At 37.1% G+C, this 17,298-nt stretch overlaps 1 pseudogene; it reads left to right on the top strand.

Annotated features, from left to right (window-relative positions):
• Nucleotides 1-13,337: 13,337 nt before the first annotated feature.
• LOC138919783 (mitochondrial import inner membrane translocase subunit Tim17-A pseudogene) lies at nt 13,338-15,682 on the top strand (annotated as a pseudogene).
• Nucleotides 15,683-17,298: the final 1,616 nt, after the last annotated feature.

Here is a 17,298-nt window from a genome sequence, read left to right as displayed (position 1 = left end):
CTCATTTGTTTTAACATTGAGCTTTTAGGAAGTACTTGATTGTACAGACCTATTGTTACTTTTTAATTATTTGGCTTAGGAAACAGGCATTCAGAATTCTGCTCCGGAGAATCAAGGGACGAAGGAAAGGGGCAGAGCAGTGTTGAGTCAATGTTTTCTATTTCAGTAATGTGTGAAGCTTTTCTACATCTGTGCATTCAAACTCTAGTTTTCATCTGGAGGAAAGTGTGTATGAAACGTCTTATCTGCATTTATTATGCCTATTTAATTATTCAACAAACTGTGACTAATAACTTTGCTTATAACCCAAAATAGAATTGCAGAGCTTGGTATTGGTGAAAATTTGGGGGAGATCAACTAGGACAGTGAGACACACTTGAAAGAGAACTTCCAAGGTATCATAAAGCGGAGAAATGTCCTTGCCCTGGGCGCTGCCACAGAAGCTACTTTTAGGAACATCAGAGTTCAACAAAGGATGTTTGGCCAGAACATCCTCTTCCCTGTTAACGGAGCTGTCATTGTAAGTTCTTCATGGATTCATAAGATACCTGATGTCTTGCGAGCAGTGAACATTTTAGCAAATAATTTTTGATCTATTATAACAACTTTGCTCCTTTAAATAGAAATTAAGAAGGTACACAGAAATCTTTCATGTCTTTTACAATTAAACCAGGAAACGTGTTTAGTACTGCTGCCCAGCTAATTCTGAGGATTTTTATGGCATTATTTCTGTCTGCCCTAAGCCAGGAGGGAGGCAAGTTCTGGGAAACCACGTTAGTGTAGGGGAGGAAATTTTTCCCCTACCCATCTTAGGTTCTGGACTGTGTTCTGTAACAAAAGAAAAATTAACAAGAAAAAGCAAACAGAAGTTTATTAGCATGTATATCTCATATATACGGGAGAGAAACTCAGAGAGGAGTAACCCAAAGAGGTGGCCTAGAATTCAGGCTTATATAGCATCTTAAACAAAGAACAATACATTTTTAGAGAAATGACAAGACAAAGGAAAAGGACCTTGAGTCTCTAGAGGTGGCATATTGTAGGAAGGCAAATATATGGGAAAGGAGTGGGAGATAAAGGCTGTTTAGTAAAGTTCATTATGTAGATTCCTCTGTGCCATCTACAGGCTGGTAGGGTCTAAAGTTGCTCTGTGATTAACTTTTGTCCTTCCTGTTAGGGAAGAAGGGACACCTTTGTAAATTTATATCCTGCTTTTAGGCAAATAGGGAGAGGGCAGAGAGCTTTTCCTGCATTTGCTACTGCTTAATTGCCTTCAGCTCAAAATGTCAAAAAGGCTTATTTTGGCATAATGTCTTCTGGTTCCCTTCATTTGGCATAACTAGGAAGGGGGATCACACACCTAGGGACGTCACTTGGGTCAGAGGAGTGACCCAAGGAAGCTCAAAAGAGGAATTCGGTGTAGGAATGCACGAAATAGATTAGGAAGCATGGGTAGAGGACAAAGAGCTGGAAAATGCTATCATAAAGCTATCCAAATTGGAAGGACAAGGAAGAGAAGAAACTGGAGAAATAGAATGAAGATAAAGCAAGGCAAGCCTATACAAGTTCAAGGAATGTATATCTTGGAGCTGGCTCAGGAAGCACTCTGAGAACATAGTCAGCCTTGTCTGGAGGAGCTTTCTCATTTGTAGATCTTTCTTGGCTGGGCAAGGAGCTGCCTTTGAAGTAAGCAGAACTCCTCCAGATATATTATTGACAGAGTGCTGAGAAGACTCACTGCTTTGAGTTTTTCTTAGAGATTTAGTATTGAAATACAGTGGATATATTTTTAAATATCTGTATACAGTGGATTTTGATATTTTTAAAACATGTATTTCAAATATATTAAATGATGAGGACAGAATAGTATGTGTAGCCTTAAATTTTATTGATCTACTGTGTACAAATAACTATTTTATGAATGCGGATGAAGGGCACTCTATCTTTGTTTCATTAAACCCCTCAGCAGCCATCAGTTGCTTTTCTCGACTGGCTTCTATAAATGTTTCATGTCCTGTAGTGCAACAGTTTCATTTCAGACAAGGCGCTGTTTTCTGCATTATGTGAGTGGCTGAGAGAATATAAATGATCCGAAGCCTAAATCTGTGGCAGGTCATCCACAAGTAGAAGCTGACAGAGCCTATCCTAATTGAAACGGGAGTGGAGTTGATCATCCTGTGGATTTACCTGTGACTTGTAGCAGCAGTGTAACTTTGACTGGTGACCTCCTGCACCCCACCCCAGCACACACATACACCACCCCCAAAATGAGCAACACACAACCGTCTGGTTGTGATTTAGTCTGATTCTTTAAAAAGAGACTTTGTAGCCCTTGTGAGTTTGTGCTGAGCACTCCTTAGTGAGATGTTCAGAGAACTTAATGTTCTCCCAATACCCTTCATTCCTCTTTCATCTTCCAGGTCAAAGATGGAATGAGATGTTTCTGTGTGTGCTGCCGTTTTCAGAAGAGAAGGATAAAGTCACTCACTACCTACATTTGTGGCTCAAGGCATTCTGAAATTGGAAATGGGCCAAACCACAATGGAATAATAATATACTAGCCCAAGATAAAATACACAATCAAGCATGCCTAGTGTATTAGATATAAAACAAATTTAAAGCATCTGATCCTCTAAGCATTTTTTATTAAACTCTTTCAAACTCTTAAAAATAGTAATGTTCAGAATTCTTGTGAATTCAGTAGAGCATTACTTTTCACCAACTTCTCTAAGTAAAATAAAGGCAAATGGACAGAGATTCTGGCAGCAGAGCCCAAAGAGACCCATGAAAGGGCAGGTTTATTTGTCTTTTAATCTAGTATTTTATTTTTTTAATGCATACGAATTTTCTTTTATATTCTAAAATATAGCCGTATTCAGTTTAAGATTACAATTTTTATTACTTATCCATCGATTTTTCTCCAGTGAGAAAAGGAAAACTTTTATTCCTAGAAAATGTGCTATTTTATCCTGTGGCACATCAGAACATATGTAATTTGAGAAGCATGACAATAAAGCATGGACCCAACCAAGAAACAAACCCATAGTTCACACAAATTAAAAAGAACTAGGCAAATTCTTGTGAAACTGTTTCACACCAGTTCAGTATCAGTCTAAGACGCATTGTAGGCCTCATGTTACAGTTAGGATTTTTCGAACACTGTAGAGTCTACAGTATAGATAATTAAATAAGACTTGAATATCTAATTGAATTTCTGGAATTAAAAAAATGCTCAGAACAGAAGGGAAAGTATTTCAGAAATCTATGGCTCCATAATATCACTAATGGACTCTGAAACATGAACATTAACAGGTTATTCTACTTCTGCAGCTTTTTTGGCTATATTTATTTGACATTTGGCTCTCTTTTATAGAATGGTGGACGTGATATAATTTAACTAAAATAACAGTTAACTATTTTTCCCAGACTGGAAATGTAAGAAGTGACTTTCATTGTGGCTAGAATATACTGAGATACTTTTCAAAGCTAATAATCCTCATGCACTTAAGTACAAATGCATTCATTCTTAAGTTTGTAAAAATGTTCATCAACTCATTTTCATTAAATCTTATACAATTATGACAATGCTTAGTATTATCAGAATCTTAATTAAATTTCTTTAGAGAGTCAGTATGTTATTTGACATAATAAAATCAGCTCTCAAGCCCTCTTGTGTTTTCCCTAAAGTAATAGAGTTTTTCAATTTACCTTTGATTTGTAAAAAGTTTAGGCTAATAAAAAAAAGGTCCAATGAGGAAATTATGAATAACTTATTAAATATCTTTGATTAGCTTAGTCCTCATAACCTATCAATTGCTGTCTCTACATCTCTAGCTCATTTCCTTGGGAGGTAAAGCAATGTCATTAAAACTCCAGAAATAGAATCTACGTCAGAATGGTTGATTAATTTTTTGAAGTCCCTAGTCTTCACATTTTTAAGTCACTTTAACTCTTAATTGTCATAAATAAAACAGTGCAGGCAAAATTTAAGAGAGTATTCCTGATCAGTTTCCCTCCTCTTGGAAGATGTTATTATGGCCTTACAGAATTTGGCAATATAATATTGATGAAGTAATAGGAAATCACTCATATTGGAAATGGTCCAAAATTGAAGCTTTCAAAAGATGGAGTGTTACCTAAGATGTGGCATTGTAGGCCTCAGAGAATTCCCAAGAATGATATTCTTCAATGTAAAATGGAAACTCCAATTTAAAATGTGTGTAGTATAGGAGCTCTGTTTAATTAATATTGCAAATTAAATCTTTTTAATTATTATTTAAAATTTTAACTCAAACAGCAGGCCTACTTGGATTCAGGGATGGTAGTGGCAGCAGCAGTGTTTTTAAATCTTACTGAATCTTTTTCACCCCCCCCCCCAGTTAAAAAAAAACATTTGCAAGGAATGACCTTATTTAAATCTTGATTCAAACAAATTGTGAAAAAATTCTTTTTAAAAGACAATCAGGGAAATCTGAACAGTGACAGGCTCCTTAATGCTATCAAGAAATTATTGTTAATTTTTTCAATGGAAAAATTCTATTGTTTTCATATTTTTAAAGAGTCCTTGCAGAGATACATACAGAAATAGTTACAGATGAAATAATATGTTATCTGTCATTTGCCTCAGAATAATCTAGAAGAGGTGAGAGTTAGTGCGGGTTTAGATGAAAAGAACTGGCAATGTATTTATAGTTGTTGAAAGTTCATTATGGATATATCAGTATAAAATGTGTTTATGAATTATACTGGTAGTCTTTTGAATATATTTGAATGTATAATAAAGGAACAGGTTATATCAAAATAAATGCTGGCCTAGATCAATGACTAAAAATTAAAGCAAAAAGTGGTAGTTAAGAAGCAAACAGGAGAAATAACATAAAATGGATTGTGAAAATATATGCAATTAAGGCAACAGAAATCTTAAAGAAGAGAAAGAGTAACAAAGGACAGATGGGATAAATATAAAAGAAACAGATAGTAGATTTAAACCAACTATATTGATAAATTACGTTAAATGTAAATGGTCTAGAAACTCCAAATAAAAAGCAGAAATTGCCCAAGTGGATTAAAAAAAGCAAGACTTAACTATTTGCTGTCTGGGGGAGGGGACAGTAATTTAAATATAAAGACATATATGGGTTAGAAGTAAAGGGATAGAAACAGACATACCATGCAAACACTACTCATATGAAAACTGGAGTGGTTTTGTTAATATTAGACAAAGAAGGCTGCAAAGAGGCCAGTTCATCAAGAAGACATAAGAATCTTAAATGTATATTTCTGTAATAGTAGGGCTTCAAAAAATGCATAAAGCAAAAACTGAATCCACAATTAATTGGAGAGTTTTTCACTACTCTCTCTCAGTAATTGATAGAACAAATAGATAAAAATAGTAAAGACACAGAAGACTTGAACAATACTGTCAACCAACTGGACAGTTACAGGACATTCCACCCAACAACAGCAGAATCCATAGTTTTTTCAAATGAATATGGAACATTACTAAGATCTACAGTATTCTGGGCTATAAGACAAGTCTGAAAAATATCCTGTAATTGAATTCATGCAAAGTACATTCTCTGACCACAATAAAATTAACTTAGAAATCAGTTAAAAAAAAAAAAGGCTTTTGCAAAAATTCCCAAATATTTGGAAATTAAACAATCACACTTCCAAGTAATCCATGGTATAAAGAAGAAATCAAAAGATAAATTAGGAAATATTTTGAACCCAGTGAAAATATATAAAAAATGTTGTGTTGCAGCATAAAGCAATGCTCAGGACAAATGTATAGTTTAAAATAATTATATTAGAAAATAAGAAAAGTCTAAAATCATCAAGGATCTAAACTTCCAATTATGAAGCTAGAAAATGAATAAACCCAAAGTAGAAGAAAAGAAATAATACAGAGCAGAAATCAATAAAATAGAAAATGGGAACTCAGTAAATAAAGTAAGTGAAATCGAAAGCTATTTTTTAAGAGGTCAGTAAAGTTGACTAAGTTATGCCTAGACTCATCAAGGGGGAAAAAAAAGAGAGAAGACGTCATAACTCACCACTATTAGAATTAAGAGAGAGGACTTAGATGAAATGAACAAATTTTTTTTTTTTGAGGAAGATTAGCCCTGAGCTAACATCTGCTGCCAATCCTCTTTTTGCTGAGGAAGACTAACCCTGAGCTAACATCCAGGACCATCTTCCTCTACTTTATATGTGGGGACGCCTGCCACAGCATGGCCTGACAAGCGGTGTATAGGTCCACACCTGGGATCCAAACCAGAGAACCCTGGGCCACTGAAGCAGACGTGTGAACCTAATGACTGCGCCACCAGGCTAGCCCCCAGCAAAATTTTTGAAGACACAAATTTCCAAAACTGACACATAAAAAATAGAAAACCTAAGTCTTCTTATATCTATTTTTAAAATCAAGTTTATAATTAATAACCTCCCCAAAAAGAGAACCCCAGACCCAGATGGCTTTATTGGTGAATAACAGATATTTAAGGAAGAAATAATACTAATCCTACATAAACTCTTTTAGAAAATAGCTGGGGGAGGTGGGAGGAACAACTTCCCAACTCATAAGGCTGATATCATCTTGGTACCAAAACCATACAAAAACTACAAGAAGGGAAAAATTACAGACCAACATCCCAATATTCCTTATATGTATAAACATAGAAATTCTCAAATTGAATCTAGCAATATAAAGGAATGCAAGGGTGATTTAACATTTGAAACCAATTGATATAATTCATCATATGTAAAGAATAAAGGATACCATCTCAATAAATGCAGAAAAAAGAATTTGACGAAGTTCGACATCCATTTATGATAAAAACTCTCAGAAGGCTAGGATTGGAGGGAAATGTCCTCAACCTTTTAAAGGACATTTGTGAAAAACCTACTACCAGCTTCATACTTAATGGTGAAAAACTGAATATTTCCCTCTAAGATTAGTAACAATGTAAACATGTCCAGTTTACCACTTCTGTGCAACATTTTACTGGAGGTCCTAGCCAGTGTAATAAGGCGAGACAAGCCATACAGGTTGGAAAGGAAGATGTACTCTATTTTCAGTTGACGTTATTTTTGCATAAAAGCTACCAGAACAGGGGCCAGCCCCAGGGCCTAGTGGTTAAGTTTGGCACACCCTGCTTCAGTGGCCCAGGTCCAGTTCCTGGGTGCAGACCTACACTGCTCGTTGGCAGCCATGCTGTGGCAGTGACCCATGCACAGAATAGAGGAAGATTGGCATGGATGTTAGCTCAGGGCAAATCTTCCTCAAGCAAAAGGAGGAAGATTGGCAACAAATGTTAGCTCATGGGGAATCCTCCTCAGCAAAAAAAAAAAAAAAAAAAAAAAAAAAAACTACTAGAACAAATAAGTGAAGTTATCAAGATCTCAGAAAAATGTCAATGTACAAAAATAGATTTTATTTATTAACAACTGGCAAATGAAATGGTTTTAAAGCAAGGCTAATTATACTAGCATCAAAACATATAAATTCTTAAAGATAAATTTAACAAGAAATATCAAGATCACTACACTGAACATTACAAAATATTGCTGAATGAAATTGAAGAAGAACTAACTAGAGAAATATACCAGGCTCTTGAATTAGTAGACTCAATGTTGTTGAGATATCAGTCTTCTCCAAATTGATTTATACATTCAAATAATCCCAATTAAAATCCTAACAGGCCATTCTGTAAAAAATGGCAAGTTCATTCTAAGATTTATTTGGAAATGTAAAAGAACTGGAGTGGCCAAAGCATTTTTGAAAAAGGACAACAAGAGGATTTGGCTTAAACAATTTCAAAACTTACTATAAAGTTACAGTAATCAAGACAACATAGAATTGGTAGAACAGATGTATACATGAATGAAACAGAATAGAGTCCAGAAATAGATCCATACATGTATGGCCAATCGATTTTCCACAAAGATAGAAAGTTGGTTCAGTGAGGAAAGGATAGTCTTTTCAACAAATAGTGCTAGAACAGTTGTCTGTCAGTATCAGGGGGAAATGGACCTCAATCCTTACCTCACACCATAAACAAAAAATAATTTAAAATGGATCATAGACCTAAATTTAAAAGCTAAAATCATAAAACTTGTATAAGAAGACATAGGAGGAAATCTTTGTGACTTCAGAGGAGGCAGATAATTTTTAGATAGGATTCAAAAAGCACAAACAAGAAAAGAAAAGAAAAAGATGATATATTGGAGTTCATCAAAATTAAAACAGTGTGATAACACAGCACACCCACCAGAATAGCTAAAAGGAAAAGATGGACAATACTAAGTGTTGGTGAGGTTGTGAATCATGCTGCTGGTGGGAGTGTAAATTGGTACAAACACTTTGGAAATCATTTTGGAAGTTTCTTATAAAGTTTATCATAATTTTCTGTGCAATCCAGTAATTTAGCTACTACATATTCACTCAAGTGAAATAAAACATGCCCAACAAAGGTTTCTATGCTCCTGTTCATATCAGCCTTATTCGTAATTGACAAAACTGAAAACTACCCCAAATGTTACTTCAATAAGTGAATGGATAAACAGATTATGCTACATCTGTACAGTTAAATACCACCCAGATATAATCAAAATGAATCACTGCTATGTCCAGTAACCTGGTAGAATTTCAAAACATTATGCTAGACAGAAGAATCTAGACACAAAACAATATGTACTATATAGTTGTCTTTATATGAAATTCTCGAAAAGCAAAACTAGTCTCTAGTGACCAAAGGCAGATAAGTTATTCACTAGGACTGGACATGAGGGAACTTTGTGGAGCTATGGAAATGCTCAGTATCTTCTTTGTGGTGATGGTGGTTACACCGGTCTATACATTCTCAAAACTCATTGATTTACACACTTAAAATGAGTTTATGTTATGTATGTTATACATCAATAGGTGATTGAATTCCTGGATTACTTGGCTTCTAAGAGTTGCCCTAACATACAAACTGTATTTCTCTAGCTATTTTCAAAGGGCAGAATAATTCTACATTTAGTGAGCAGCATTTGGTGACACCCTTAGCCACTGCAAGATTCTCCTGATACTGTTATTAAAAGCCAAATTCTAAAAACTTTATCAGTTTACCTTTGACAGTGAATCAGTAGTCAAACTATGTTTATCAAGTCTTCCAGCCACTCTTTACTTTTTTCAAATTAAACTTTTTACTTTTAAATAATTCTAGATTTACATATAGTTTTAAGAAATAATAGAAAGAGATCCCATGTACTCTTTGCCCAGTTTCCCTCAATGATAACATCTTGCATGTGACTATACCACAGTAGCACAACCTGGATACTGACATTGTTGCAGTCCACCGATCTTATTTAGCAACTTCCCCAGTTTGTGTTCTATCACACGTGTGTGTGCTGTCACATGTGTAGGTTCGTATCCACCAGCACAGTCAAGATACAATGCCATCACCACAAGGATCCCTGGTATTGCTCTGTTATAACCACACCCACTTTCCTCCTGCTCCCCTCCCCCCAAACCTCTCCACCCCTGTCCTCAACCGCTGACAGCCACTAATATCTTTTCCATTTCAATAATTTCATCATTTCAAGAATGTTTAATAAATGGATTGTACAGTGTGTAACCTTTGGGGATTGGCTTTTTTCTCAGCATAATTCCCTGGAGATTCATGGTGACGTAACAATAGTTTGTTCCTTTTTACTGCTGACTAGTATTGTGTGGTACTGGATGTACCATTGTTTGTTTAACTGTTCACCCATTGAAGGCCATCTGGGTTGTTTGCAGTTTTAACTTCTAGAAAGTTATTTTCAAATAGCTTGATTTCATCATTACATGACAAAACTTCTAACAACTAAATTATGTTTCCCCCCAAAATTTAAGCACTTTAGAGAATTCTCAAATTTTGCAATATTATCTCTTTGTATACTGTCTGAAGTACTTTCAGATCTTTTTCCTGAGTCTGTTTAACCATAAGGACGTTTGCTTGAGGAAGTTCTATCTTTTCAAGTACAGTGGAGTTTCACTTATGTAGCACCGAGGTCTATCTTGGGTTAGATTTGCTCACAACTGAGAACCTGACTTTTGATGGACATTTTATAGTTTGCAGGTAATGATACATGCAGTCAGCATCCTGCGTAGCTTCTAATTAGAGTCCAGGGGAAAATGCATCCAGTAGCATTTAGGAGAAAGGGACAGAACACCATTTTATTGTGGAAAAGGGCGATTCCTCGGGCACCACCCGTCAGTTAGATATTCACCTTAAGAGTGCCTTACAATTTGTTGGGCAAAGGTTTGGTTCTTCATTCCCTTTGCAAGCAGACTGAGAGCTTTTGGTCTAATTTTTCAGCTTCAGAGGTTCCAGGCAAGATCAGACGAGTCAATTCTGAAATGTAAATTTGTCAGCAGTCTTTTTCTTAATTTTTAGTTCGTGAAATCTCATTCTCAGAAGCCCTTGTGAAACTGTATTATACATTCTTCTACTGATTGGTTTTGTGATTTTTAAATCCTCTCTTCTGCCGTAGCTAAGATTTTGTCACTGTAAGCTTTCTCATACAGCAGTCAGCATCAGAAAGAAGGCTGTAAAAATTGCAGGAAAGCTGCTATTACTGAGGCAAGTGTTTAATGAATACACTAGACTTTAATTGTCTCTTGCTGGTTTGTCCAGTTACCTGTGGAACTAGGCAGATTCTGTGCACAGCTTTCTGCTGTCTGCCTGTGTCTCCAAAACAACCATTCAGCTATCTTTCCTTTTTCCGTTCAGCAAACAGTGGAGAAAGGGCCAGGAAACTCCTCTTTCTCTGCCATTTGTCTAAGACCTTGCCTCTGACTTGCCCGCTCAGATCCAGTTTCCTCGGTGCCTGAGTTACTGAGGAGGTGCCACCCCCCAACGCCCTTCACTCCCTTTGCCTTTTAATGAGCAGGTTATTTATGCGGAATGGACTTTCAAAGAGAGCTCTCAGCGGTATTTACAACTTCTTCAAAGCTTTTATTTTAAAAGCATGTTGCAGTTGATCAGTTTTTAAATACAGTTGTTTCAGACCCAATAGCCTATGGGAGTGGAGACGCTGAAAAGAAAATCCGAGGCATTAAGAATCTGAGAGAGTATAACATGGGTGGCTGCTGCTGCCTGGAAAGACTCATCCTTTATCCATCTTCACGATAGACCCAGAATCCCTCTCCTCCTGTCCCTTCTCCTGCTTGCGCCCTGGTCTCGGCCACTGTTGTCTTGCCCCTGGATTACTACAGAAGCCTCCTGCCCGGCTCCCTGCTTCAGCCCTGGCCCACACACCCTCCCCACCACCGTGTTCTCCACAAAACAGCCACAGTGACCCTTTAAAACTGGAAGCCAGATCACACTGCTCTTCCATTCACTCTGCCATGGCTTCCCACGTCACTGAGAATAAAAACCGCACCCTAGAAAGTGCTGCACCCTCTGAGCACCCCGACACACACCTCTCTGAGCTGCCCTCCCAACGCTGTCTCCCTCGCTCCCTCCACTGCAGCCTCAGTTCTGGCTGTTCTTGCAGAGGCGGAGCAGGCTTCCCTCTTTGGCTTTCCTACCTGCCTGGACAGCTGTCCCTTCAGAGACCTGCAGGGAGCACCCTCTTGCTTCTCTGCTCCCTCATCTCCTGAGCATCGGGTGCTTAGTTGAGAGCCCTGTAAGGTAACAAACTCTGCACCCAACTCCTGCACTACTCACTCTGCTTTAATTTTCTTTTTAGTATTTATATTACTATGTTGACATTTAATGTCTAAATATACACATTTAACGTTTTATATGGTTATCTGTTAGTTTTCTGTGTGCCCATCTAGAATGTAAGCTCCAGGAGAGCAGTGACCTTTTCTGTTAGTGCTGTGACACCATAGACTAGAACAGTGCCTGGAGCCTCGAGGTCCTGTAGTAAATATTTCTTGGGTAAATCAGTTAATTACCCAATCTGTATCACCTTTATTTTATCTTGCATTACCACAAGTGGCAGAATAAGCTAAGAGCAGAGGAATCGGGGAATACTAAAGCTATTTAATAAGCGTTACATTAGTTTGGTAAATAAATTGGTTTTGACAGATTATTATTATTATTAATCTAACAGTTTCTGAGAATGAATGTTAAACTGTATCATTATGATTATGAAGTTGTCAGTTTTTCTTTGACATCCTGCAGTGTTGCCTTCTATAGCTTGAAGTATATTCAATCAGGCATTTACAAGATTAGAACTATTATATTTTTGTGATGAAATGAACCCTTTATTATTAAGTAGCCTTAATCCTTAATAACTATCTTTGCCTTAAAATCCATTATGCCTATTATTGTGTAGTTTCACCAGTTTTCTTTTTGTTAATATTTGTTATATCTTTTTTCTTCATAAATATTGCAACTGTCTGCATCCATATGTTTATGTGTCTTCTCAAGAGCATATATGGTGTTTTTTCCCTCCATTCTAACCAGCTGTCTCTTCAAGTCACAGCTTGTTTACATTTATGCACATTCACACTAGTCTTTTGTTCATGATTTCTTGTTTCATCTTTTTCTATTTTCTGAGCTCATGTTCATAGATATACGAATATGTAAGAAGAAATATACATATTCTGTATCCTTAGAAGCTTTTCTGCAAGAGTATTCGTAGTAGAGTCTCCCAAGCTTTATCTGAAAAATTACTTTATTTTTCTGTCACTCTTAAATCATGGTAACCTAGACATAGAAATCTAGACTGACGCTTCTTTTGTCCCCGTACTTTCAAAGTATTATTCCAGGGTCTTCTGAACGGTCTGCCACCAGGAGGGTTCTTTCCTTTTGAAGTGGTCTTTGCTGTCTTTGGATGCTTTAAGCTCTGGTCCTTTTCTTTAGGATTCCGTAGTTTCACAGTGACATCCCTTGATGCAAATTTAATTTTATTTATCCTGCTAAGGAATAAATGTTCTTTCTAAATATGGAGAGTGTTGTTTTTCATCAGTTATGAAAAACTCCCAGACACTGTGTCTTCTAATATTGTCCCTCCTCAAGCTCTCCGGCTTCTGTCTTTCTGGCATTCCAGTGACGGGCCTGTTGACCTCTGCCCTCTCTGTCTCTTACGTCATCTTTCTTAGTGTCATGTTCTGGGAATTTTCTCAGATCCTTCCTCCAGTTCTCTAAGTTTCTTCACGAGGTCTAATCTGCTGATTAGCACATCTATGATGGGTTTTTTTCTATGACTATATATATTTTTTGATGTTATATTTGATTCTTTTTCAAATCTGAATATTTTTATAGTTTTATTTTTGTGTATTTTAGATATCTCATTTAAATCATTGAATCATGCTTAATTTTTTGCTTCTAGGTGATAGTTTGACAGTCTAAAGTTTTTGCTACTCTGATTCTATTTGTTGTTGTCTGCTGTTATCATCTACTGGCAATTGATCACAGTAGACTGTTTCCTTATGTGTTCTGTGTAATTGTAACGTAAGTTCATTTTCAGCACAGTTTTATCTGTGGCAGCCCTGTATAGCCTGAGTTAAGAGCTTGTCGTTCCAGAGATGTTTTTGCATTTGCTTCTGTTAGATACTGCAGGACTGTCACCAGCCTGCAGGCTGGCCCCGTAAAAGGGCACCTAGAGTGGTTGCCCTGTGCCCTGTACTTTAGGTGGGGGCCCGTGGGGTGGCGGTACATTCCTCCTCTTTTCCAAACGTTATTACAAATAAATTTAGAAATTTCTGTCTTCCTAGTATCCCAGGGGGCCCATGGAAGATAACGACAGTGAGGCCTCTTTTCATATGTAATGATCTTGGTTAACTCCACACTGGGTGAGTTGCCCTTCTACTGGGTTAACTGACCTAGGACATATTTTTGTGTTAACGCCTCTAATTGGACATTCCTAGATTATTCATCGTATGCTAAGAAACCTCAATCGGATATGATATTTGGCCTATGGATATAAATGCTCAAGATAGTTAAATATATATAGTATATAGATATGTGTGTATATATATTCACAAGACATACACACACACAAGCACATACTATATAGTGTTTCAACCTCAGTTTACGCCAAAACAGACACGTTTTCTCGTGTCTCTCTGCCAGTGGGTGGATTTTTCTTTTCATACACCTTATCATCAGGTACACTATCCTTGTGCGTACATAAAAATCCAGTCTCCTACAAGACTATATGAACTGGTCCTTAAGTACTTCTCTGGCCTCATCTGCTACCACTGCATTTCTCTTACTTCCATGCATCAATCCACTTAGTCTTCTTTCTGTTTCTCAAATATGTCAAGATTGAGAAACCCTGCTGTTTTGCAGCAACAGAATATCGCTGTTCCCTCTCAAAGAATGTCCTTCCACTGTTGTCGCATAGATCTAGCCCCTTTTTGTCATTCAGACCTTACTTCTCGGCTGCCGGAGCCAAGATGGAGGAGTATGCATGGGAGCCATGCCCCTGGCAAATTATGGATGACTGTGGGGGGGGGGGGTGCTTTACGATAGGTACTATAGGTGGCGGTATCTTTCAGGCAATCAAAGGCTTTCGCAATTCTCCAGTGGGAGTAAACCACAGACTGCACACGAGTTTGACAGCTGCTAAAACCAGGGCTCCGCAGCTGGGAGGGAGCTTTGCAGTTTGGGGAGCTTTCCATGATTGACTCCAGTATGGTTCAGGTCAGAGGGAAGGAAGACCCCCTGGAACTCCATCACAAGTGGTGCCTTAACAGGAGCCATCCTGGCCAGGAGAAATGGACCAGTGGCCATGGTCGGGTCAGCCACGATGGGTGGCATTCTCCTAGCTTTAACTGAAGGAGCTGGTATCTTGTTGACAAGATTTGCCTCTGCACAATTTCCCAGTGGTCCTCAGTTTGCTGAAAACCCCTCCCAGTTGCCTTCAGCCCAATTACCGTCCTCACCTTTTGGAGACTACCAACAATATCAATAGGACTTCTTTCCCAGGACTTCTTCAACAGAATGAGCTGCAGTTCAAGAAAGGATTTCAGAAGATCGAGTTACAGTCTGTTTTTAAAACCATAGGTGAGACAGCTGTCGCCCAACAGGATATGAAGGGACATTTAGCACATTTTTCTATTTAAAGGAACATGGAAGGGGGGTGTTAAGAGATAATACATTTATTTATTCACACTTGGATTGCATTTGTAAGCAAAGTAAGTGTCTTATATCTTTAAAGGAAATATAATAAGTGCTTAGGAGATACAGGACCACAGGGCAGACAACAGGGAAAGATGCATGTCATTCCTTGAGGACCTCACTGCCTGAATTTGCGTGTTCTGTTAGTCAGACAACAAAAACTCCTGGAACTTGCGCTTTCTTTTAAGATAAGTTGCAGGGTTCTGCTTTTCATCCTCACACACTTTAAATAATGCTTTGAAATAATAATAATAATGCTTTAAATGAGTGCTTTGAAAATGGCACTTTTTGTAGTTAGACTCCCCCCTCAGTCAAGGGAGCTCGTGTATGAGAAGAACTGTGCCGAGTCCACATGGATCCTTCTGTAGTGCATACTTTCTGGATTGACAGCTAGGGCGGAACATGCACTCTTCACTTTGGAAGTAAAATACCCTGTGTCTTGGTTTTAAGGATGTCAGATACAAGACTCTCTGTACCTTTGAGGCCACTGTGTCTTCATTCTTCACCATTGGAGCCGTCAGCAGACACAAGTTCCTTCCGGTAGACCCATGTCTACATGAGAAGAATTCACAGAGGGTGGGGGAGCACTGGATGTTTGATGTTTACTGGGTGCTTGAATAAAATGTTTTAAAAAAAAAAACAATGGTACTCTGCAAGACCTGGCTACATAGGGCTCAGTGTAAAAGGAACGTGCAAGGCCTCTTATTAAAAGTTTCAGGAAGTGACAGCAGAGCATTAAACCATGTGTCAGCTCTTCTAAGTGTGGGGTTCTGTGCAGTCATACGTGTCACATCCTCATGAAGCCGGCTCTCCTTTCCCTGACTAGCTAGTCAAATGCCTGATTCCACTTAATTTTTCTCTGTCTTATCACTCTGGGATTTTTTTCTTCATGTCAACTACCACTACCTGAAATTATTTATTTGCTTCCTTATTTACTAGCTATCTTCAACTGCTAGAATATAAACTGTGCGGACAGAAACTTCTGTATTGTTCACTGCTCTAGCACCTAGAATGGTACCTGGCTCAAAAAATATTTTGTTTCAATGGGTAAATAATTTAGTCCATTATTTCCAGTGTTACAAATAGCAACCTATTTTAAGGCCAAAGATATGTCAGAATAACTTAACACTATCCCTAGAGCCAGAAAATCTCAAACAACATATGTATTTAATAGATTTAAAAGTAAACCCAAAATCAGAGTTTTAAAAGATTAGCTTGGAAGTAAGAAAAATATTCTTCCCATTCAGATGCTTAAAGATGGATTCTGGGACCAAAAGAAAAAAAAGACCTTAAATGTTTATAGTTTGTTCATTCTATTACAAAATGATATTTGGTGATGTTTATTAGAAAAAATATATTAGCGTAATCTAGGTTTCCAAGAATTTATGAAGACAGATTTTGCTTATTTTTTTGAATACCAATTTTATTTTATTCTCAGTGTTCAAGTAAAGCTCAAACTATCATATGGACTTAAGCAGGTTTTATTACCTTGAAAAAGTCAGTGATATTGATATTTATCATTAACATATTCTCTTGCCACTAGGTTTCACATACCCTTGATCCAAGGACAGGCCATCCACTGTGGTCAGATAACTTAGTGCTAAGTCTCATAAAGAAATGCATTTGAATTCATTTCCGTGTGGTTTCCCTATACTTCTATTTTTTACAACTTCATCAAAAAGTACTTTAAAGTATTTTTTATGAATGTGTAAATTCTCTGGCCTAAAATTACTTTAAATCATTTCTGATTTGTTGTTTGATTAATCTACATTTTTAACTAAGCTTTTGTTAAGTGGTAGCACTTGAGAAATAGATTAATAACAGCGGCAATGCTACTGATTAAAAATGTGGCAGTCCATTGCCCGCTCTATTTCTTATTGCATTTTCTTTTCAAATTTACAATGTAAAGCTTACATCAGTTTTAAAATGCTGCTCTAGCTGTTTAGAATTTTACAATGATGTAACTGGCCAAGTATAGCGACTTTAATGAAGTACTTGCTATTATACCTATGACAGCTCTTATACCTGTGACAGTTAATATTGCCTCAGGCCTGTGAAATGCAAAGCCATCTTCTGATCATGATCTTGGAGTTTTATCTGTGTAACCTAGTACTTACCATTTTTTTAAATTGTTTTTTTTTTTAATTGAACATCCATTACTTTGATACAGTCATTGTTACCTCTTTGAATT

This window comes from Equus caballus, chromosome 21, assembly GCF_041296265.1.
Source record: "Equus caballus isolate H_3958 breed thoroughbred chromosome 21, TB-T2T, whole genome shotgun sequence".
NCBI classification, from domain to species: domain Eukaryota; kingdom Metazoa; phylum Chordata; class Mammalia; order Perissodactyla; family Equidae; genus Equus; species Equus caballus.
This window is presented reverse-complemented; position numbering and strand designations above follow the sequence as displayed.